General features: G+C 45.1%; 1 protein-coding gene across 1 annotated transcript in view; it reads left to right on the forward strand.

Annotated features, from left to right (window-relative positions):
• Nucleotides 1–21613: 21613 nt before the first annotated feature.
• Nucleotides 21614–23607, forward strand: part of LOC126249312 (uncharacterized) — a 448424-nt gene continuing 446430 nt past the window's right edge. Inside the window, exon 1 of the mRNA XM_049950969.1 lies at nucleotides 21614–21754. The gene's annotated coding sequence lies outside the window, so the exon portion shown is untranslated. The remainder of the gene's footprint in view (nucleotides 21755–23607) is intronic.

Here is a 23607-nt window from a genome sequence, read left to right on the forward strand (position 1 = left end):
GTATTATAGACGGATTGTTATCTCTGCTTTCGGAATGTTAGTAGTGCATTGAAACTGTAGCACAAATTTGTTTCCCGTCCCCGTCTTTCAGCTAGGGTATATCACAGTCTAAATATAGACCATACTCTAACTTGCAGGATGCTCTCCAACCCGGAATGTCAAGTGACGTATTGCTGTTCGTGAGTTGTCTCAGAGAAGTGATCAACTTTGTGAACTATGTCATTCTTTGGTATCTGGACATTTTCCAGTATTGCATATCATTAACGTAACCTGTTATTTTATAATTAATTATTTGTGCTGTTGTTAATACACTTTTTATTGCTTTTTTGGTGACCTTTTACACCTACCATCTATTTCTATGTTCAGGCGTTCATTAGTGATCATAAATTTTCTATGACTAGGTGGACTTCAAGCTTTGTATTGCTGTTGGTGTATTTCTTGTTTCTATTAGCCCACTTTTGTGTTTATTACACTCTTTACCTTTGCTGTAATGTTCAGATTTTCTTTGCATTCGAATTTAATACTCATACATCTTGTGTACTTGAAAAGGGTGTAATTAATACTCTTTGTACTGTTTGCGTACATTTACAGCAATGTAAGTTATGGGTAACTGTTATACACGCATTGCCATTACTGAAAAATCAAACACAGGCTTATTTCTTAAAAAGTACATCACACAAGTGGCTTCCAAGATGTGCGACGCATTGCTGAAGGCGATCGCGGAAAGCTCCTCATTACGTTCTCAATCGTTCCTTAAGAAATGGCCTCTATCTCTACCTAGATTATGGCTTCCTTAAGATGGAGCTGAATTTTTTTTTCTATACAGTCATTTCAAGAACGAAGATTTTGCAAAGCGGCTCTATAATAGTGGTGAGCTGGTCCGGGAAGAGACAGGCCGTTCCACAGAAAATGAGCGAGGACGTAATGAGGAGATTCTGCGATCGTCTTTAGCTATGTATCGATTATGGAAGCCATTTGCGTGAAGTACTTTTTAAGAAATAAACTTGGGTTTGGCTTTTCAGTAATGGCAATGGGTGTAGAACACTGTCTATTAGCTATATACGTGTAAATATAAAGAAACCTCGTAATGACATAAATGAAAATGTACTACTTCCCTTGGGCCACGCAGTAATATCATTAGATCACAATAATTCTCTGAATGTACATATTATTTTTGTCATTATTGCACTAAAACCTTGGTGTTCATGTGCGCATAGTCTGGAGAATTAGAGCCCATGTGAACTTTGTACAGAAATTTTGTGTGCGTGAATATCTTATACAGAGACCACCATTTACACTGTGATTTTATGTGCACCCTAAGCTTATTCATTGCTTCAATATTTGTAGCATAATATAGTAGTTAAATCCGTTAGTGTCTCTATGGATGCAAGCCACTTGCCGTGTGATGTGGGCTTAATGAAACAGAAACCAGTTTGGAATAAATATTAGTAGAACAAAAAGCAGTTTAAGTCCTGTTCATCTTTGATAAGACAGTCTGACTAGTTCTCGATTCCCTTACTGTTACCTAGTTCCTCTAGCGAACAGCAACAAAAAAACTGAAAAACATTGCTCTCTTCATCCACCAATGTGATTAAATATGGAGAAATTGACCTTGTTGTGAGCTGTCGGCATAGTTCTGGGCGAAAGACTTTCTTCTGTGACTTCTAGCGTATTTCAAAGATACGGACTGTAATACGATTGATAGATTTGAAGAGAGATCTTTCCTTTTCGGCAAAATTCATTGTGTCTGAATTCGGGTATTTTCCAGTACACTGTAACAGTTAGACTTTTGTCAGGTTGTTTAAAGGTCTTCGCAATTCTTATAAAAGGGAATCAGCTGTACTTCTTATAATCATTTGCTGCAAGATATATTGACAAAAAATATCAGCTGAGATGTAGGCGCCGGCCGATGTCACCGAGCGGTTCTAGGCGCTTCAGTCCGGAACCGCGCTACTGCTGCGGTCGCAGGTTCGAATCTTGCCTCGGGCATGGATGTGTGTGATGTTCTTAGGTTAGTTAGGTTTAAGTAGTTCTAAGTTTAAGGAAGTGATGACATCAGATGTTAAGTCCCATAGTGCTTAGAGCCATTTGAACCATTTGAGATGTGGGCTGATTCCGCTGCTCTGTAAATATGGACCTAACAGGAATAGATCGCATCTCGATTTAAACGCATACAGCTCCAAGGAAGAATTTGATTCTAGGGAATCGCTACTTGATTTTGAAGAGTACCAAGGAAGAAAGGAAGTTCAGAAATTTTTTGCCGTCTTGGAAGTGATAAGGAACAGTGCTGTTCATAGAACGAGATAAGGACAGAACAAGAAATGAGCCACGTCACTGCTGAAACAGCTATTTACCCTACGGCAGGCTGGTTGGATGTAGATCGGAGCCTTGCTGTTCACAAACATAAATTCACTGTTTTATGCCACTTCGTTAGTCAGATTTTTGAAAGACCTCCGAAATGATTCTGGTAACAGCCCTGCGAATATGGTTACTGTATGCGAACAGAATACTGAAACGTACCAGAATGCATATAGAAAGATAAAAGAAAAAAGCTCTCATCAGATCCATATCTGTGCATTACGGTCTGTGAAGCAACGAACTACTTGTCTATTGAAGCTCTTATTTAAAGGCCGTTGACAGTAAGGTCATAAACTTGCTGCAGTTATACTTCTCATTCCTCTCTAATGACCTAGACGTCTATTCATTATCATTGAATTGGGGGCAGTGAAATGAAAAAGATACATATAGAAAAAAGTCAGTAAACTGTTTATTATTTCAGAAGTAATCGCCATAACTCTTAATATATTTTTATCATTGTGGGACCAGACGTAAGTGTCTTTATGGAAAAATGTTTGCGGTTGCCTACGGAACACTTATTGTTCCCAGGCGTGCATACAACTCTTCCTTCGAAGGAAACTGGCTCCACTGGGAAGCCATTACACATCTTACAGTCCCGATCCCTCCCCGTGTTGTTTCTGTTTATGGGAGCCCTGAAGAAAGACATTCGTGTCTATCGATTTGCCACGGACGAAGAGGTGTCTACCTAGGTACAATCATGGTTCCTTAGGCATCCGCAAACATATTTCCATGAAAACATTGGCCGTTTTGCCTCACAGTGAAATAAATGGGGATTGGTTTTGGAAAAATATGCAATCTACTTACTTTTTTCCATCTGTCTAGTTTTCGTTTAACGTCTTCATGCTTTATTTGTCTTCACAATATGTCTTGATCTGTGAACGCAAAACGTCGTATGGAACACGGATAAACAACTATTGCCGTTGTGAAAGAAAATAACATCAGGATGTAACGAGACATCGACGAAGAGGTCTTTACAAAACCAACAAATGAGCTCAAATCACTATGTATTGCAAAAACAGTGATCACACAAGGCGCGTTGTTGTCAGCAAAGAACTCACAGGACATTAACTTTTCGTTCGTTGAGTTATTTGCTTAGGGTGGAAATTATTTGCATTGTGTACAGGGTTGTTAGCTGTGCCTAACAGATGCCTAATAGTAAATATTCCTTATCATATTACAGTCAAAACTGTTTCTTCGCGTTCGCATCTTTACAGAGATAGTGCCAAAGCGATGGAAACTTTGGGTCCACAGTAAATGATAATAGGAATCCAAAACCATAAAATCATGGTTTGTCTTCACATCTAAACGTACGTCACTACACTGCAATTAACACTTATTTGACCTTCTGATAAATTTACGGGCGGTAAACGAAAGCGCAACCTACAAAACGTCTAAGAGGGCTGCCCAGATTGCCTCCTAAATCGTGTATACAGATTAAGAACAGCAGAGGGCGTATAACGCTTCCTTAGGGAACACCATATGTCACTTCTATTTCACTCGATAACTTCCCGTCACTTACTGTTGTTATTACGATTCTGATTTTCACTACACTTACCTACATTTGTTGTTTCAACGATCCTGTTATTTTCATACTCAACAAATTACAAGACTGCTCTGAAAACTACGTTATATTTGAAACTTCCTGGTAGAGCTGTGTGCAGTACCGGGACTCGAACCCACACTACTGCTTTTCGCGGGCAATCCTCTTAACGGTTGAGCTATTCCAGGTACAAACACCGACCCATATTCACTGCTCTACTTCCGCCAATACCTCCTTTCTACGTTTTCAAACTTTCATTCTGAAAGTCATAGCTCATTGTCACGAGGCAATCGCCACAAATAGCAACGATAAGATTACACAGTAATCAATTTTTGATCGCGGAATATTACAATACACAAAAACGGAAGCGAGAAAAACGAAATTGTGGCTTCAGATACGAAACTTCATAACAGACCGACTAGAATCCTCATAGGAACAAAAGTAAATTTAGGACACGCGAGAAAGACAGCCGCAGCATGGAATGAAATTTTCGTATCAGTAAGATGTGGTAGACAATGCCTAGATGTGGCGTTCTGTAATACGACGGTACTCTTCTGAACATGGGAACGTTCGTTCAATAATGCTGCAGTTGCAGGGCTCCTGTAAGTAGGCGACAACCTTGATTGGCTTTTTGTTGTGAAGAGAGATAACGGAATTGACGCACTGAGGTGACAAGAGTCATCGGTTAGCGGTATGCACACATAAAGGTGGCAATATTATTGCGTACACAAGGTACAAAAGCGTAGGGCACTTGCTGAGCTGTCATTTGCAATCAGGTGATTCATGTGAAAAGGTTTTCGTTTGATTATGGGCGCACGACAGTAATCAAGTCTTGGAACGCAGAATGGTAATTACATTTCATTTCAGAAATCGTTTGGGAATTCACTATTCCGAGATCCATAGTGTCAAGAGTGTACTGAGAATATTAAATTTCAAACATTACACCTCACCAAACGTGATGCAGTAGCCGACGGCGTTCACTTAATGACCGAAGGCAGAGGCGTTTGCGTAGTCGTTAGTGCTGACAGACAAACAACACTGCGTGAAGTAACAACATAAACCATTGTGGGACGTACGACGAAAGTATTCGTAAGGACGGCGCGGCGAAATTTGGCGGTAAAGGACTGTGGCAACAGACGACCGACGCGAGTGCCTTTGCCAACAGCACGACACCGTCTGCAGCCCCTCTCCTGGGCTCGTGACCATATCGGTTGGACCCGAGGCGACTGTAAGACCGTGGCCTGGTCAAATGAGTCCCGATTTCAGTTGGAAAGAGTGGACCTTTTGTCCCTTTTTTTACCTCCTTTCCCTTCCTGTCTTCATCTGAAATTTGCACCTGAAGATCCTAATCCTCACATCATACAAGGAACTATGTCCCTCCTTTTCCAACGATGAATCTCACTGATTGCAGCGTAATTATTGTCTTGGAATAAAAGTATCTGTTACCGTCTGTACTATAATGTTGCAGTTCTTTCTATTTATTAACCAAGTTTCATCGAGGTATTTTGAAAAAAAAAAAAAAAAAAAAAAAGGGACTTCTGCCGGATGTTCGCATCGTTCTCGCACGATGTTTCAACGGCGTAACTCGATGTCTTCTTCAGATGCTACCCGAGAATCGGCAGAAGTCCCGTTTTTTTCAAAATGTCAACAGATCGCCGGGAAAGCCTGAAGAATTACTTCATCCAGCTACGTTACTTCTCAGTGAGGTCATCCGAAGACCAGTATAAGTTGCAAAGCGATTTAGAAAAGATTGCTGTATGGTGTGGCAGGTGGCAGTTGGCGCTAAATAACGAAAAGTGTGAGGTGATCCACATGAGTTCCAAAAGAAATCTGTTGGAATTCGATTACTCCATAAATAGTACAATTCTCAAGGCTGTCAATTCAACTAAGTAGCTGGGTGTTAAAATTACGAACAACTTCAGTTGGAAAGATCACATAGATAATATTGTGGGGAAGGCGAGCCAAAGGTTGCGTTTCATTGGCGGGACACTTAGAAGATGCAACAAGTCCACTAAAGAGACAGCTTACACTACGCTCGTTCGTCCTCTGTTAGAATATTGCTGCGCGGTGTTGGGTCCTTACCAGGTGGGATTGACGGAGGACGTCGAAAGGGGGCAAAAAAGGGCAGCTCGTTTTGTATTATCACGTAATAGGGGAGAGAGTGTGGCAGATATGATACGCGAGTTGGGATGGAAGTCATTAAAGCAAAGACGGTTTTCGTCGCGGCGAGATCTATTTACGAAATTTCAGTCACCAACTTTCTCTTCCGAATGCGAAAATATTTAGTTGAGCCCAACCTACATAGGTAGGAATGATCATCAAAATAAAATAAGAGAAATCAGGGCTCGAACAGAAAGGTTTAGGTGTTCGTTTTTCCCGCGCGCTGTTCGGGAGTGGAATGGTAGAGGGTTGGGTTGGGTTGTTTGGGGAAGGAGACCAGACAGCGAGGTCATCGGTCTCATCGGATTAGGGAAGGACGGGGAAGGAAGTCGGCCGTGCCCTTTGAAAGGAACCATCTCGGCATTTGGCTGAAGCGATTTAGGGAAATCACGGAAAACCTAAATCAGGATGGCCGGACGCAGGATTGAACCGTCGTCCTCCCGAATGCGAGTCCAGTGTCTAACCACTGCACCACCTCGCTCGGTAGAATGGTGGAGAGATAGTATGATTGTGGTTCGATGAACCCTCTGCCAAGAACTTAAATGTGAATTGCAGAGTAATCATGTAGATGTAGATGTAGATGTAGACGCATCAAGCGCATTTCACTTCCGTCCGTAAGTTTCGCACACCACTGTGGTGTCAGAATTAAGGAACTAAGAACGATAAAAGCGAAATTCATAACGCACGTTCTTACCAAAGTTTGAACGGTAAACCGCTGAAGAGTGAAACAATATGAACTGTGTCGTCCAAAAATTTCAAAACGTCACGTATTTGTTCGAAAAAATATATTCAATATATGCATGCAAACACATCAAACGACATTTATAAAGTTATTTAGTGCTTTTTTATTTTATGAGTTGTGATTTGGGGGGGGGGGGGGGGGGGGTGGAGCAATTAATGTTGGAACAACTGTATTTGGGTCTTTGTGTTTTTCACTGTCAAAAAAAAAAGCCTTATTTTAATGAAAATTTATTCATCACTATACGATTTCATTTGTGTACAATATTGGTATTCGCTTCGTTCAGGTATTGTAAAACCTAAGCTGTTTTTCGCTTTTAGATACCTGTCACCATTTGTGAAGGCAGGCGTACAGGCGAACTGTCCAAGTCCATACGGAACCTTCGCAATTGTCACGAAAACAAAGAAGACAGTAAAACAGAAATAAAGAAGATACAAAATCTAGTACTGTAAAGTGAGCGAGGACTGCAAAGATAGTTTAGCTTCCTATGTTCACAGACAACGCCAACGTTCCCCCATCAACGTCAACGTCATAACATCCTTCCCAAACAAACCCTGACGTTGACCTCCTTTCCGTTCCGACCCTTTGACGGAATGCCGCCATTTGAAATGCATTCTGGGATACTTTGACATTCCGTCAAGTCTGAAACGACCTTAAGTGTGAAAATGGACTAGGTTCATTGAACATACCAAAAGAAAGTAACTGCAGGGTCGGCTCATGAGGGTCAATACCGAGTCTTTGATGCTGTTTATTTCTAGTTCTTTCCTTATTTCTGGAATCCATTTTAATGTCGATTTCTTTCTCCAGAAATACAAGACTATTTGCTTCGTTAGCGAGGTCTCATTCATTCGGTAGAGGTATCAAAAGAAGACCAATCTTCACTATGCCATTACTTTCGATATTTACTGTGTATTTTCATAGATCTTCTCGTTACTTATAATTTTCCAATCACCTGTAGTTTGTATAGCTCTCATTATTTCTAACCCATCTTTAAAGTGCCTTTGAGATGATACAATTATCTGTAATGAAGTGCTCTCTGAGAAAATCTGCACAAGTTTTCAGTCAGATTTTGATAACGTCATGAATCGATGCAAAGGTTGGCAACTTGCTTGAAGTGTTCAGTAATGTAAAACTGTGCAGTTCACAAAACGAAAGTCAGTGGTATCCTAGACCGTATCAACGAGTCACAATTGGAATCGGTCAATTCATACAAATATAGGGATCTGAAATGGAACGTTCACATGAGTAACAGACTATCGGTTTATTGATAGACTAGCAGGAAAATACGACCAGTCTGCAAAGGAGTTTGCTTACAAATCACTTGAAAATCCCATCTTAGACTATCGCTGAAGTGTGTGGGAGTGGAAATTTTGGAAATTTGTGGTAAGGTCTTATGGGACCAAACTGCTGAGGTCATCGGTCCATAAGCTTACGCACTACTTAATCTAACTTAAACTAACTTACGCTAAGGACAACACACACACCCATGCCCGAGGGAGGACTCGAACCTGCGACGGGGCGAGCCGGGAGTATAAGAAATACCAAATCGGACTAACAGGGGATACTGAACGTAAATAGAGTTCGCCAACATGAATAATCAGTTTTTTTTTTTTAATCCTTGGGGAAGTGTCAGTGACTTGCTGAAGTAACGGAACTGGCAGACATTTGAAGATTCAGGATGACAATTATTAACCTACATGAAAAAACTTAAATTAATTACAAACTACGGCGTGCACACACTTTATTCAATACGTAAACGTCACTAAAGACATTTCAATTTAGGTGATATGTTCGATATGCTTGCCATCAGTGGCGATGGTGTATCTGTTGTGTCGATTCCCTAAGGTCTCGACACAATGAGTGGCTAGGTGCACGCGAAACTAACGCAGACGGGCGTAAATTCTGAAACAGGAGACTGGATGAAAACTATAAAGAAAAGAAGAGAGATTTTAATATACTTAACTTTAATGTAGTCTTGTTCTTGTTGAAATACATCTCTTGCATAGTAGTAAGCAATTAGCAATGATACACATGGCGCCTTGCTAGGTAGTAGCGATGGACTAGCAGAAGGCTATTTAATCTGTCTCTCGGCAAATGAGAGGAAGACGTGATACGTCTTGTCGCAAGCTATGTCGTCCGTACAACTGGGGCGAGGTCAAGTCCGTGTCTTGTGACCTGCCCTGTGGTGGCGCTACGTTTGCGAATACACAGTGGCGACACGCGGGTCCGACATGTACTACAGGACCGCGGCCGATTTAAGTTACCACCTAGCAAGTGTGGTGTCTAGCGGTGACACCACATTCCTCCCCCGCAAATCGGCGAACGGTCGTGAGATAAGGCTTCCGCCCGCCGTGGGGAGGACCCCATGTTGACGTATGCGATGAGGTGGGGAGCCTAACAACAGGCGAGGCTGTGCCACCCGCACCCGGCCATTCGGTCCGAGGGGAGCTAGGAAACGCCTGCAAACCTAGTCCAGGGTGCACGTCAACATGAGGTGTTTGCGCACGTAATGATATAAGAGGAGCCGCGGGGTCGACCTCCATGTGGTCGGAGCACCCGACGGGCGAAGACGACATCTGGTCCGGAGCGGGCAAGAGGTCCATGGCGGAGGACGGCTGGTCACGGGAAGCGAGCGGCGGCGCGTGACCCAGGGAGGCGCCATGCGGTTGCAGCGACGCGTCCGCTGCGGGCGGCGCCGGCGGCGGCTGCGGCGGCGCGACGCCATGCGGCAAAATGGAAGGCATCGTCGGTAACACCTGGGGATGAGGCGAGCCAGTAGATGGGTCCCCAGGGCGCTGACCTGACGGCTCCGTCGCTGAAAGCAGACGGGGAGCGGCAGAACCCAGGCGACGACAGAGGCGCAGCTGATTGAGATGCCGACGCACCTCACCAGAGGCCCCCAAAACCAAATACATCGCGCGGCCGAGGCAGCGAAGAATGCGCCCTGCGAGCCAACGCCGTGAACCGCGATAGGTGCGATAATAGACAACGTCGCCAGGAGCAAAAGCAGGAGTCTGCCGCTGCACAGGAACCTGATGCGGCGGATGCAGCAAAGACATCAGAGTTCGATGAGGACGACCATGGAGCAACTCAGCCGGCGAGCGACCATCGCGGGGCTGAGAGCGATATGAGGACAAAAAGAGCAACAAAGCGTCCTCCCGAGAATGCGACTCTTTCAACTTCAACATCTGTGACTTGAAAGTCCGGACCAATCGTTCAGCGGCACCGTTTGACTGAGGCGAAAACGGCGCGGATGTCAGATGTTGAATACCAGTGGCCTTGCAGAACGACTGAAATTCTGCGGACATGAATTGTGGGCCATTGTCGGAAACAATAGTCTGCGGAAGACCTTCAATGCAAAAGATAGCAGACAAGGCTTGGATGGTGGCAGAAGACGTCGTGGAAGACATCCGGACAACAAAAGGAAAATTACTGAAAGCATCGACCACAACCAACCATCGAGCATTCCAGAATGGACCAGCAAAATCGATGTGCAAGCGTTGCCAAGGGGAAGTGGCTTTCGGCCATGCAAAGAATTTCCGCGGCGGTGCGGATTGTTGTTCGGCACACGCCACGCAAGAGGAGCACATATTCGTAATCGCAGCATCGATTCCGAACCAAGTACAGTGCTGTCGAGCAAGTTGTTTCGTTCGCACTATACCCCAATGGCCGTGGTGAAGAAGCCGTAAGACAGAGGACTGTAACGAACGTGGGACTACGACTCGGGATTGATCATTATCGGAACGCAACAACAAAACACCACGTCGTACAAAAAGTCTCTCCTTGTGAGCAAAAAAACGGCGAACCAAAGGATCCTCGATCCGTGACTTTGACAAGGGCCATTGCGTAGCAACAAAACGCAAAACAGTAGCAAGGACAGGGTCAGCAGCTGTGGCTGTAGCTACACGACGAAAATCAATCGGAAACGATGCGACCACATCATCGGCTTCCGAATCAATGAACATGCAAGCAAGTTCGGAAGAATCGAATGTTTTATCCTCAGCAACAGGCAAACGGGACAACGCATCAGCGTTTCCGTGCTTAGCAGTGGACCGATACAAGATATCGTAGCGGTACTGCGAGAGAAAAAGTGACCAGCGAATGAATTTCTGCGCTGTACGTGGAGGTACAGGCTTGTTCGGATGGAAAAGCGATGTCAACGGTTTGTGGTCCGTGATGATGGTAAAGTGACGACCATACAAGAAATCGTGAAACTTTGTTACACCAAACACAAGAGCCAAAGCTTCCTTCTCTATTTGTGAATAATTTCTTTGCGCAGATGAGAGCAATTTGGACGCAAAGGCAATAGGGCGATCATGCGAGCCATCCTTGTGCGCAAGCACAGCACCGATCCCGAAATCCGATGCATCGACCATCAACAAAAGGGGTTTTCGGGGATCGAATGGCGTAAGGCACGTATTGGAAAGTAACGCCGATTTCAACTGGCGAAAGGCGCGTTCGCATTCCGTCGTCCAGACGAACGGAACACCTTTACGGCGCAAGCGATGAAGCGGAGCTGAAATGGAAGAAGCATTGCGCACAAACCGATGATAATAATTTACCTTACCCAGCACACTCTGTAGCTGTTTTAAGTTCTGCGGTGACGGCAAGTCCTGAATGGCACGAAGGTGCTCTGGACTCGGATGTATACCTTGGGCATTTATGACATGCCCCAGGTACGGTAAGTCACGAGCAAAAAACACACATTTGTCCTTCCTCAAGCGAAGACCATTCTGACGCAAGACCTGAAATAAGGTCCGGAGATTCTGCAAATGTTCGGCTTCTGTCTTTCCTGAGATCACAATATCGTCCAGATAGTTCGCAGCAGTAGGGACCGACGCACAAATAGTTTGTAAATATTGCTGAAATAAAGCAGGGGCGGATGCACACCCGAATGGCAGTCTTTTGAAGCGATACAAGCCAAGATGCGTGTTTACCACCAAGACGCGCTGGGAGTCTTCGTCCACAGGTATCTGCAAGTACGCATCTGCTAGGTCCAATTTTGAAAAATATTTTCCCGGGCACAGTTTGTCAAAAAGATCTTCCGGGCGGGGCAAAGGAAAAGTAGCAGTCACTAGTTGTGGATTCACAGTGGCCTTGAAGTCCACGCAAAGTCTCAGTTTTCCGGAAGGTTTTGGCAAAATGACTAAGGGTGAGGCCCAGAGAGAAGCCTGCACACGTTCAATTACACCTTGAGATTCTAATTCGGCTAATGTTTTTGCGACCTCATCACGCAATGCGTGGGGAACATTGCGCGCTCTGAAAAATTTCGGTTGCGCGGTGTCTTTCAGTTCCAAATGCGCTTCATAGTTCTTAGCGCAACCAAGGCCCGGTGCAAAAATGTCTGCAAATTCTTCACAAAGACTAGAAACACTGGCGGAAGGCACAGTCTGATTCACTGATAGGACCTGATTTACAATAGACATATTAAACAATTGAAACAAATCTAAACCAAACAAGTTCACTGCACTAGAGGAACGAAGAACATAAAATGACACAAGTTTTGTCTGTCCCTTGTATGTTGCAATAAGGCTACACTGTCCTAACACAGGTATATGCTGTCCTGAGTAACTAGTTAACGTAACATTTGCGGCACGCAATGGCGGGGCGCCCAGTTGTTTGTACGTGTCGTGATTGAGCAATGAAACAGCAGCTCCGGTATCGAGCTGGAATGGGATCACTTTTCCTGCAAAGTCTAAGTCCACAAAAAGTTTATTATCCTGTTGACGACAAGAGCGACTGTCTCGTGCAATTTGAACTGATACAGGTCCAGAAGCACTTGCAACTTTACGGGATTTCCGGCGACGTCGACGCACACTTTGGGTGGGACGAACACAGTCACTGTTAGCTAAAGTGTCACTGGACGGGTGGGAATGAACTACATTAATGTCCATGGGCGAAGGTCCACGAGCCTGATTGTCCTGGGTTCGATTCCGGCGCGAAGCAAAAGGCCTGGAATTATTGCGATTGTCTGATCTAAGCTTTTTCTGGCAAACACTTTGTACATGTCCTTTCTTTTGACAGTAAAAGCAAATAGCTTGGCGTGACGGGCAATTTTCACGCGAATGTCTAGTTGCACACCGCGGGCATGATTTCACTGCATTTGCTTGCTTACGCGGCGCACGTGGTTGCCAGCTAGGCGGCCGCTGCGAAGTCGGGCGCGAGGGCCGCTTAGCGTCCCGTGCAGCGGGCCCGGCGGGCCGATTAATGTGACACACTGCTGGCGAAGTTTCAAATGATTCCTGAGCAGAGTCAAGTGTGTCTTGCCTGTCCAATATGTCTATCACTTGTTGCAGGGAGGGATTAACTAGTTTCAAAATCTGTTCCCTTATGCGAACATCAGAAACGTTCTGTGCAATTGCATCACGCACCATAGTATCTGAATATGGGAGGCCACATTCACAGGCAAACGCGCAGTCTCTAGTAAGTCCTTGCAAAGTTGCTACCCACTCCCTGTTAGTCTGACCGGCCGTACGTTTTGTACGAAAAAACGTATACCGTTTAGCAACTACATTAACTGTTTCTTTGAAATAGGCATCTAAAGCAGACAAAATTTCTTCGTAGGTCAGAGTTGCTACGTCGCGTCGGGGAAACAATTTCACTATCACCCGGTAGGTAGACACACCGACACAAGAAAGCAAAAACGGCTGCCGCTCTTTACCTTGAATTCCATAAGCAGTGAGGTGGAAGTTGAACTGATCGGCCCACTCAGTCCAGCTTTCGGTTGTGGCCTCAAAGGGCCTAAATGGCGGTGCGACAGCGTTGTGTGGCTGCGGTAGCGAAGAAGCGGCTGCCGCCGCATCGGTTTGCAGCGCACGTTGACCCTGGACGAGCTGTCCAAGGGCTTCCAATAACGCCTGCGTCTGCTGATTCTGCAAGCGAAAAAATTCGGACAGTACATCTGGAGAATGCGGCGAAGCCATGACACAAGCAAATTAGAGCAAGTATAACACAAAGACTGCAACGTGGGCGCGGCACCACTCCTCGGCGCCAAAATATTGTTGTGTCGATTCCCTAAGGTCTCGACACAATGAGTGGCTAGGTGCACGCGAAACTAACGCAGACGGGCGTAAATTCTGAAACAGGAGACTGGATGAAAACTATAAAGAAAAGAAGAGAGATTTTAATATACTTAACTTTAATGTAGTCTTGTTCTTGTTGAAATACATCTCTTGCATAGTAGTAAGCAATTAGCAATGATACACATGGCGCCTTGCTAGGTAGTAGCGATGGACTAGCAGAAGGCTATTTAATCTGTCTCTCGGCAAATGAGAGGAAGACGTGATACGTCTTGTCGCAAGCTATGTCGTCCGTACAACTGGGGCGAGGTCAAGTCCGTGTCTTGTGACCTGCCCTGTGGTGGCGCTACGTTTGCGAATACACAGTGGCGACACGCGGGTCCGACATGTACTACAGGACCGCGGCCGATTTAAGTTACCACCTAGCAAGTGTGGTGTCTAGCGGTGACACCACAGTATCGCAGACGAATAGCGAAATTCTCATGACTCGAGGAAGTGTCGGAACATCGATACTGTCGATGACCTCCTGAATGACTGTTTTTAAGCTCAGCAATGGTTTTGCTGTACACGTTGTCTTTAATATAGCCCCATAAAAAGTAACACATGTGTTCAGATCCGGAGAATATGGCGGCCAATAGAGGCCCGTGCCAGTGACCTCTGAGTACCCCAGAGCCAGAAAGCGGTTCTCAAATCGCTCCTCCAGGACATCAGACGCTCTCCTGCTTCGAGCTCCGTCTCACATAAACCACATCTTGTCGAAATCAGGGTCACTTTGGGTAATGGGGATGAAATCATCTTCCAAAAACCTTCACGTACCATTCAGTAGTCACCGTGCCCTTGCTTATTGACGAACCCATACAAATGAAAGTGCACTTGTGCATGCGCCTTCGCAAACCGTTCAGAAGTTATGACGATTTTAGTTCATATAGTTCCATAATTCTCACTCCGTAGGAGCAAAGCGTCCACGAAAAGACTACTTACAAAGTTTCAATAACATCTCTAGAGGATGACTATAGGTATACGCCGCTGTGTATCGCTCTCGTAGAGATATAGAGGACAAGATTAGATTAATTACAGCACGCACAGAGGCATTTAAAGAATCGTTCTTCCCGCGCTCCACACGAGAATGACACTGATAGAAGCTCTAATAATCGGTACGATGTGAAGTAAAACTTGAGGGGTAAAAGTCCTATGCCAAGAGGAAAATTTTCTTCTATGATTACCGGGTTCGTCTCATTGCCAGGCTATCTTCAAATCAATCTAAAATGTTGTTCAGAGTGTGACAACCATTACACATCGTCGTATTCTTAGAGCTAAGTCGCCCTAAAATGAAAAATCGTAGTTGGTTATGTAAATTTTAATTTTGATAATTTACATAAACCCCCCCCCCCCCCATGAACCATGCACCTTGCCGTTGGTGGGGAGGCTTGCGTGCCTCAGTGATACAGATAGCCGTACCGTAGGTACAACCACAACGGAGGGATATCTGTTGAGAGGCCAGACAAACGTGTGGTTCCTGAAGAGGTGCAGCAGCCTTTTCAGTAGTTGCAAGGGCAACAGTCTGGATGATTGACTGATCTGGCCTTGTAACAATAACCAAAACGCCCTTGCTGTGCTGGTACTGCGAACGGCTGAAAGCAAGGGGAAACTACGGCCGCAATTTTTCCCGAGGGCATGCAGCTTTACTGTATGATTAAATGATGATGGCGTCCTCTTGGGTAAAATATTCCGGAGGTAAAATAGTCCCCCATTCGGATCTCCGGGCGGGGACTACTCAAGAGGGTGTCGTTATCAGGAGAAAGAAAACTGGCGTTCTACGGATCGGAGCGTGGAATGTCAGGTCCCTTAATCGGGCAGGTAGGTTAGAAAATTTGAAAAGGGAAATGGATAGGTTAAAGTTAGATATAGTGGGAATTAGTGAAGTTCGGTGGCAGGAGGAACAAGACTTCTGGTCAGGTGACTACAGGGTTATAAACACAAAGTCAAATAGGGGTAATGCAGGAGTAGGTTTAATAATGAATAGGAAAATAGGAACGAGGGTAAGCTACTACAAACAGCTTAGTGAACGCATTATTGTGGCCAAGATAGATACGAAGCCCACACCTACTACAGTAGTACAAGTTTATATGCCAACTAGCTCTGCAGATGACGAAGAAATTGAAGAAATGTATGATGAAATAAAAGAAATTATTCAGATACTGAAGGGAGACGAAAATTTAATAGTCATGGGCGACTGGAATTCGAGTGTAGGAAAGGGAGAGAAGGAAACGTAGAAGGAGAATATGGATTGGGGCTAAGAAATGAAAGAGGAAGCCGCCTTGTAGAATTTTGCACAGAGCACAACTTAATCATAGCTAACACTTGGTTTAAGAATCATGATAGAAGGTTGTATACATGGAAGAACCCTGGAGATACTAAAAGTTATCAGATAGATTATATAATGATAAGACAGAGATTTAGGAACCAGGTTTTAAATTGTAAGACATTTCCAGGGGCAGATGTGGACTCTGACCACAATCTATTGGTTATGGCCTGTAGATTAAAACTGAAGAAACTGCAAAAAGGTGGGAATTTAAGGAGATGGGACCTGGATAAACTGAAAGAACCAGAGGTTGTACAGAGTTTCAGGGAGAGCATAAGGGAAAAATTGACAGGGATGGGGGAAAGAAATACAGTAGAAGAAGAATGGGTAGCTTTGAGGGATGAAGTAGCGAAGGCAGCAGAGGATCAAGTAGGTAAAAAGACGAGGGCTAGTAGAAATCCTTGGGTAACAAAAGAAATATTGAATTTAATTGATGAAAGAAGAAAATATAAAAATGCAGTAAATGAAGCAGGCAAAAAGGAATACAAACGTCTCAAAAATGAGATCGATTGGAAGTGCAAAATGGCTAAGCAGGGATGGCTAGAGAATAAATATAAGGATGTAGAGGCTTATCTCACTAGAGGTAAGATAGATACTGCCTACAGGAAAATTAAAGAGACCTTTACAGAAAAGAGAACCACTTGTATGAACATCAAGAGCTCAGATGGAAACCCAGTTCTAGGCAAAGAAGGGAAAGCAGAAAGGTGGAAGGAGTATATAGAGGGTCTATACAAGGGCGATGTACTTGAGGACAATATTATGGAAATGGAAGAGGATGTAGATGAAGATGAAATGGGAGATAAGATACTGCTTGAAGAGTTTGACAGAGCACTGAAAGACCTGAGTCGAAACAAGGCCCCCGGAGTAGACAACATTCCATTGGAACTACTGACGGCCTTGGGAGAGCCAGTCATGACAAAACTCTACCATCTGGTGAGCAAGATGTATGAAACAGGCGAAATACCCTCAGACTTCAAGAAGAATATAATAATTCCAATCCCAAAGAAAGCAGGTGTTGACAGATGTGAGAATTAGCGAACAATCAGTTTAATAAGCCACAGCTGCAAAATACTAACACGAATTCTTTACAGACGAATGGACAAACTAGTAGAAGCCGACCTCGGGGAAGATCAGTTTGGATTCCGTAGAAATACTGGAACACGTGAGGCAATACTGACCTTACGACTTATCTTAGAAGAAAGATTAAGGAAAGGCAAACCTACGTTTCTAGCATTTGTAGACTTAGAGAAAGCTTTTGACAATGTTGACTGGAATACTCTCTTTCAAATTCTAAAGGTGGCAGGGGTAAAATACAGGGAGCGAAAGGCTATTTACAATTTGTACAGAAACCAGATGGCAGTTATAAGAGTCAAGGGACATGAAAGGGAAGCAGTGGTTGGGAAGGGAGTAATACAGGGTTGCAGCCTCTCCCCGATGTTATTCAATCTGTATGTTGAGCAAGCAGTAATGGAAACAAAAGAAAAATTCGGAGTAGGTATTAAAATCCATGGAGAAGAAGTAAAAACTTTGAGGTTCGCCGATGACATTGTAATTCTGTCAGAGACAGCAAAGGACTTGGAAGAGCAGTTGAACGGAATGGATGGTGTCTTGAAGGGAGGATATAAGATGAACATCAACAAAAGCAAAACGAGGATAATGGAATGTAGTCGAATTAAGTCGGGTGATGCTGAAGGTTCAAATGGTTCAAATGGCTCTGAGCACGATGGGACTCAACTGCTGAGGTCATTAGTCCCCTAGAACTTAGAACTAGTTAAACCTAACTAACCTAAGGACATCACAAACATCCATGCCCGAGGCAGGATTCGAACCTGCGACCGTAGCGGTCTTGCGGTTCCAGACTGCAGCGCCTTTAACCGCACGGTGCTGAAGGTATTAGACTAGGAAATGAGACACTTAAAGTAGTGAAGGAGTTTTGCTATTTGGGGAGCAAAATAACTGATGATGGTCGAAGTAGAGAGGATATAAAATGTAGACTGGCAATGGCAAGGAAATCGTTTCTGAAGAAGAGAAATTTGTTAACATCGAGTATAGATTTAAGTGTCAGGAAGTCATTTCTGAAAGTATTTGTATGGAGTGTAGCCATGTATGGAAGTGAAACATGGACGGTAAATAGTTTGGACAAGAAGAGAATAGAAGCTTTCGAAATGTGGTGCTACAGAAGAGTGCTGAAGATTAGATGGGTAGATCACATAACTAATGAGGAGGTACTGAATAGGATTGGGGAGAAGAGGAGTTTGTGGCACAACTTGACCAGAAGAAGGGATCGGTTGGTAGGACATGTTCTGAGGCATCAAGGGATCACCAATTTAGTATTGGAGGGCAGCGTGGAGGGTAAAAATCGTAGAGGGAGACCAAGAGATGAATACACTAAGCAGATTCAGAAGGACGTAGGTTGCAGTAGGTACTGGGAGATGAAGAAGCTTGCACAGGATAGAGTAGCATGGAGAGCTGCATCAAACCAGTCTCAGGACTGAAGACCACAACAACAATTTACATAAACAACTACGATTTTTCATTTTAGGGCGACTTTGCTCTAAGAATACAACGATGTGTAATGATTGTCACACAATGGACAGCATCTGAGACTGATCTGAAGAGTGTTCGGCAGTGTGCCGAAACTGGTAATTAATAACAAAACATTTGCGATATAGACGTAAGATTTTTATCCACACATGTTTTAAATAAACAGATAGCGTACCTCCCCATTGACAATGTCAAAGAATAACACATTGTGAAGTACCTTCTGTAATGATATTCACAGTGGTTTGCACAGTATGGATGTAGATATAGATGTAGATTCAGCTGCTGCGTCCAGATTATATTTCATCGTCAAGCATTGTGATTAGATACATTATTAATATTATAAAATCATATTCATGTGTGTTACGTTTAAAATGTAGCTGACGGCTATTATTTTTGGCAACGGTGTGTGTGTGGGGAGGTTGGGGGGGGGGGGGAGGAGACTGTAGCTGAAAGAATCCGTTTTCGGTTGATTAGGTTTTTTCAACGCCAGTTTAGCCAGACTATAAAACAGCTCAAAATAACCAAAATTGGTTCAAATGGCTCTGAGCACTATGGGACTTAACATCTATGGTCATCAGTCCACTAGAACTTTGAACTATTTAAACCTAACTAACCTAAGGACATCACACAACACCCAGTCATCACGAGGCAGAGAAAATCCCTGACCCCGCCGGGAATCGAACCCGGGAACCCGGGCGTGGGAAGCGAGAACGCTACCGCACGACCACGAGCTGCGGACTCAAAATAACCAGTTTCTGAAATAACCGAATATCAGTTTTTTTCCTATTTTTTTCCTGTAATAAAAGTAGAAATCGAACAGAGCTTGAAAAATTTTGATCTCCTCACTTCCCAGATACATAGAATAAAAATATTAAATTTAATAGGGAAATAAAGAAATGTTGGTCCGTCCACCGTTCGGTGCTTTTCTCGAAAAGTGATAAGTGGCTGACTGCTACAAACTATCACCAGTATTCTCCCTTTGATCCTAATTTTTTTTAAACTCTGCGCAAGAATCATGGTCTGATAGGGGATCATGCCACTATTTGGATATTACTAACAATCAATGCTGAAGGGTGAAAACTAAGGTCAAAGAATTCCATTTTTCGTGTTTATTTGTCCGCTATCAAGGGCTACAAGCAGGCATGTTATGTAGACGCAGACAGCAGATCTCTATTTTTATTGTAAACTATGCATGGACTGTTAAGTTTTACGTTTTCTCCTTATTTATGTCACAGGTTGGTTGCCGTTCCTCCCATCTGTACGTTGACAGTGCACTTATTAAAACACTTCGAGATTAGAATGGTGCGATTCTGTAGTACAACTGTTGTCCGACGATGACAGTGAGACACTACAGTATAGCCCGGACTGGGCCAGTCTTGCACGCAGTATGTAAAACGCGTGCCATGTAACAGACCACGTCACATGGTAACAGGAACAGTATTGTCTCATCAGCGTTGTACGAATTCCTATGCTATATGTTTCTTGCTCACTTCTGTCGGCTTTGCATTGAAGCAGCATTGATTGCTTTTCCCATTTTTTATAACAACGCAATGCAATTTTATGAATAAAAATTACACTTTCTTTTAAAAAGTGTTAACAAAAAGCAGTCAGTCTTCAGGCCACGAGTGGCCTACCGGGACCATCCGACCGCCGTGTCATCCTCTGTGGAGGATGCGGATAGGAGGGGCCTGGGGTCAGCACACCGCTCTTCCGGTCGTTATGACGGTATTCTTAACCGAAGCCGCTACTATTCGGTCGAGAAACTCCTGAATTGGCATCACGAGGCTGAGTGCACCCCGAAAAAAGTCAACAGCGCATGGCGGCTGGATGGTCACCCATCCAAGTGCTGGCCACGCCCAACAGCGCTTAACTTCCGTAATCTCACGGGAACCGGTGTATCCACTGCGGCAAGGCCGTTGCTTTTATAAAAAAAAAAAACAAGGAAACATTTTAGCACCGATGCTATGGCGGTTATGAGTGTCAGCGAGACTTCAAATACCGAGACCGGTTATTCATAACAAAAATACTGATTTCGCTTTCAACCGATCGGTTTTTCCCATCCCTAGGAGACAGTACCAAAATGCAACACACCGCCCAGGAACCGGAATCCGCGCCTGTACGGAGCGTACAGTTCCAGAGCAGCGACTAGTGCCGCAGACTGTCGGCGTGTCGCGGCGCGGTTGCAGAGGCAGTATCACAAAGGAGCCGGGACGAGCACCGGAAGCGCGGTCCGGCCTGCCGAACCGGCGGGAGGAGGGACTGGGGAGCGCTCCTCTACTCGGCGGTCGCTCGGGGCGCACCACGCGGCCAGCGCGCGACCTACGCCGGCGAATAAGAACGCCGCGTGCGTGCGCGCCGCACTCAGTCGCCCGCCGACTACCACCGAAAGGAGCGAGCACGCCGCGCGAGCCCGCGACCGCCAGAGCACGCGACCACGCCGGGGCGTTATGTTCACGAGTGCAGCCGAGCGCCGGTGGTCACAGTACGTGAAGGATAGCGCCGTCTCCGGCAGCTGAGGGGAACTGTAGCACCCGCACGTGTATTGCTTTTCTAGTCGTCTGACATTCCACTGAACTTTCTGTCGAGAGACAGCACTTGCTGAATTCGGGGATCAGAAGTTTACGCGCTCGAGAGGAGGAGTACAGTAGTTAGGGGCAACTGGTCTGTTAGTAGAGTAAGTCACGATGACGAGCGTGATGATGAGCAACTGCCCGGCGGCGCTGTCGGCCGACCAGGAGCCGCTGACGGGCTCCAAGTACGGGCTGCTGCCCGGGCCCGGGCCTGTGGAGGGCGGCAGGGCGGCCAGGGGCTGCGGGGGCGGCGCGAGGCGGGGGGCGGCGCTGGGGGCCCGCTGGCGGCTGGCGCTGCTGCTGCTGGGGGCGGCTCTGGCCGCGCTGCTCGCCGCCGCCCTCGTCACCGAGGTGGTGCACGCGCGCGCAGAGCGCGACCGGCTGCGCGCCGACGTCGAGGACCTGCGCCGGCGTCTGCACGACCGCGACCTCATCGCCGAGCTGCGCGCCTTCGAGGACGCGGTGAGTGCTGCTGCTCCACAGCGTGGCGAGCTGCTAGTCGCCAGTCCGTCACCAGACTCTCTGTTCTTATGTCAGCTGGTCTGGTCCGTCGCTGGGCGAGATCCTCTCCTGACAACTTCCACTGGTGGTTGTCTCGATTTTTTACTCCTCTCCGCCTTATGAGCTCCTTTCGCCCTCTTCACCTACTCCTCGAGGGACCATCTAAATTCTGCTCCACATGCTATGTCCTCTTTTAAGAATATTTCCTGCTTCCAGAATGAGTTTTCGCTCTCCACACGAGTGTCCGCTATTTTGAAACTAAACTTCTTGGAAGATCAAACTATGTATGTCTGGGACTCGAACCCGGTATCTTTGTCCTCCGTCGACAAATGTCCTCCCAACTGATCTATCCAGGCACAGATTGCCATGCAGGCATTGTATGGACTCTGTGTCTGGATAGCTCAGTCGGCACAGCATTTTCCCATGAAAGACAAAGGTTCTGGGTTCGAGTTCTACACCAGCACACATTAACATTCTGCCTGTCAGTGTCCTGATACCAGAATGAATTTTCACTCTCCACATGAATATGCAGTATGTTTGAAACTTCTTGGAAGATTAAACTATATATCTGTCTGGGACTCGAACCCAGTATCTTTGTCCTCCGTCGACAAATGTTCTACCAACTGATCTATCCAGGCACAGATTGCCATGCTGGCATTGTATGGATTCTGTGGATAGCTCACTCGGCACAGCATTTTCCCACGAAAGACAAAGGTTCTGGATTCGAGTACTACACCAGCACACATTATCAATCTGCCAGTGAGTGTCCTGATACCGGAATGAATTTTCACTCTCCACATGAATATGCGGTGTGTTTGAAACTTCTTGGAAGATTGAACGGTGTGTCGGTCTGTGATTCGGACCGGGAACCTATGCCTTTCGTGGGCAGGTGTTCTACCAACTGTACGCGAAAGGAAAAAGTTCTGGGTTCGAGTTCCGCACCAGCACATCTCATTAATCTGTCAGGAAGTGTCATATCCCCTGCTCAGTCATTGCTTTGGCTAACAACGATTTTTTGCGAATAAACCCGTCTAGATTGTAATATATTTCTTTGTTAATTATGACATTTCGGCTACTGTCATATTAAATATATAATTAAGACTAAACTAACATAGAAATGAAAGGTCTTGATTTTTAAAATAACTTAAGAATGAGAGATGTTAATTATAAATTAATTATTAATTAGTACATCTCATTATTGTGCTACTTTAATCCCAAGTAGAGATCTGATGGTGACAGTAGCCGACAGTTCGTTGTCGTACTCAGACCCTTTTCTTTCAATTCAGAGGTTATAAACCCATAATCCGAAACTTAGCGGTTTTCCTTTTGCATTGGGGTAGTTTGTGAGACATCGAGCTGATGCTGGACGATAACGATTTATGTCGCAAGTACCACAAATATGTCCAACGTGAGACAGCGGCATGCAATTCTTGTTATACAAACATCGTCCAACAGGCCTTGAAGGCCCAGCGGAAACCGACCGGTCGTAGGTTCGAATCCTGCCTCCGGCATGGACGTGTGTGATATCCTTAGGTTAGTTAGGTTAAAGTAGTTATAAGTTCTAGGGGACTGATGACCTCAGATGTTGTCCCATAGTGCTCAGAGCCATTTGAACCATTTGAAACCGACCGGCCACTGTGTCGTTCAAAAATGGCTCTGAGCGCTATGGGACAACTTCTGAGTTGATCAGTCCCCTAGAACTTAGAACTACTTAAACCTAACTAACCTAAGGACATCACACACATCTATGCCCGAGGCAGGATTCGAACCCGCTGTGTCGTCCTCAGCCCTTAGCCGTCACCGTATGCGGACAA

Source organism: Schistocerca nitens, chromosome 1 (assembly GCF_023898315.1).
Source record: "Schistocerca nitens isolate TAMUIC-IGC-003100 chromosome 1, iqSchNite1.1, whole genome shotgun sequence".
Lineage (NCBI taxonomy): Eukaryota > Metazoa > Arthropoda > Insecta > Orthoptera > Acrididae > Schistocerca > Schistocerca nitens.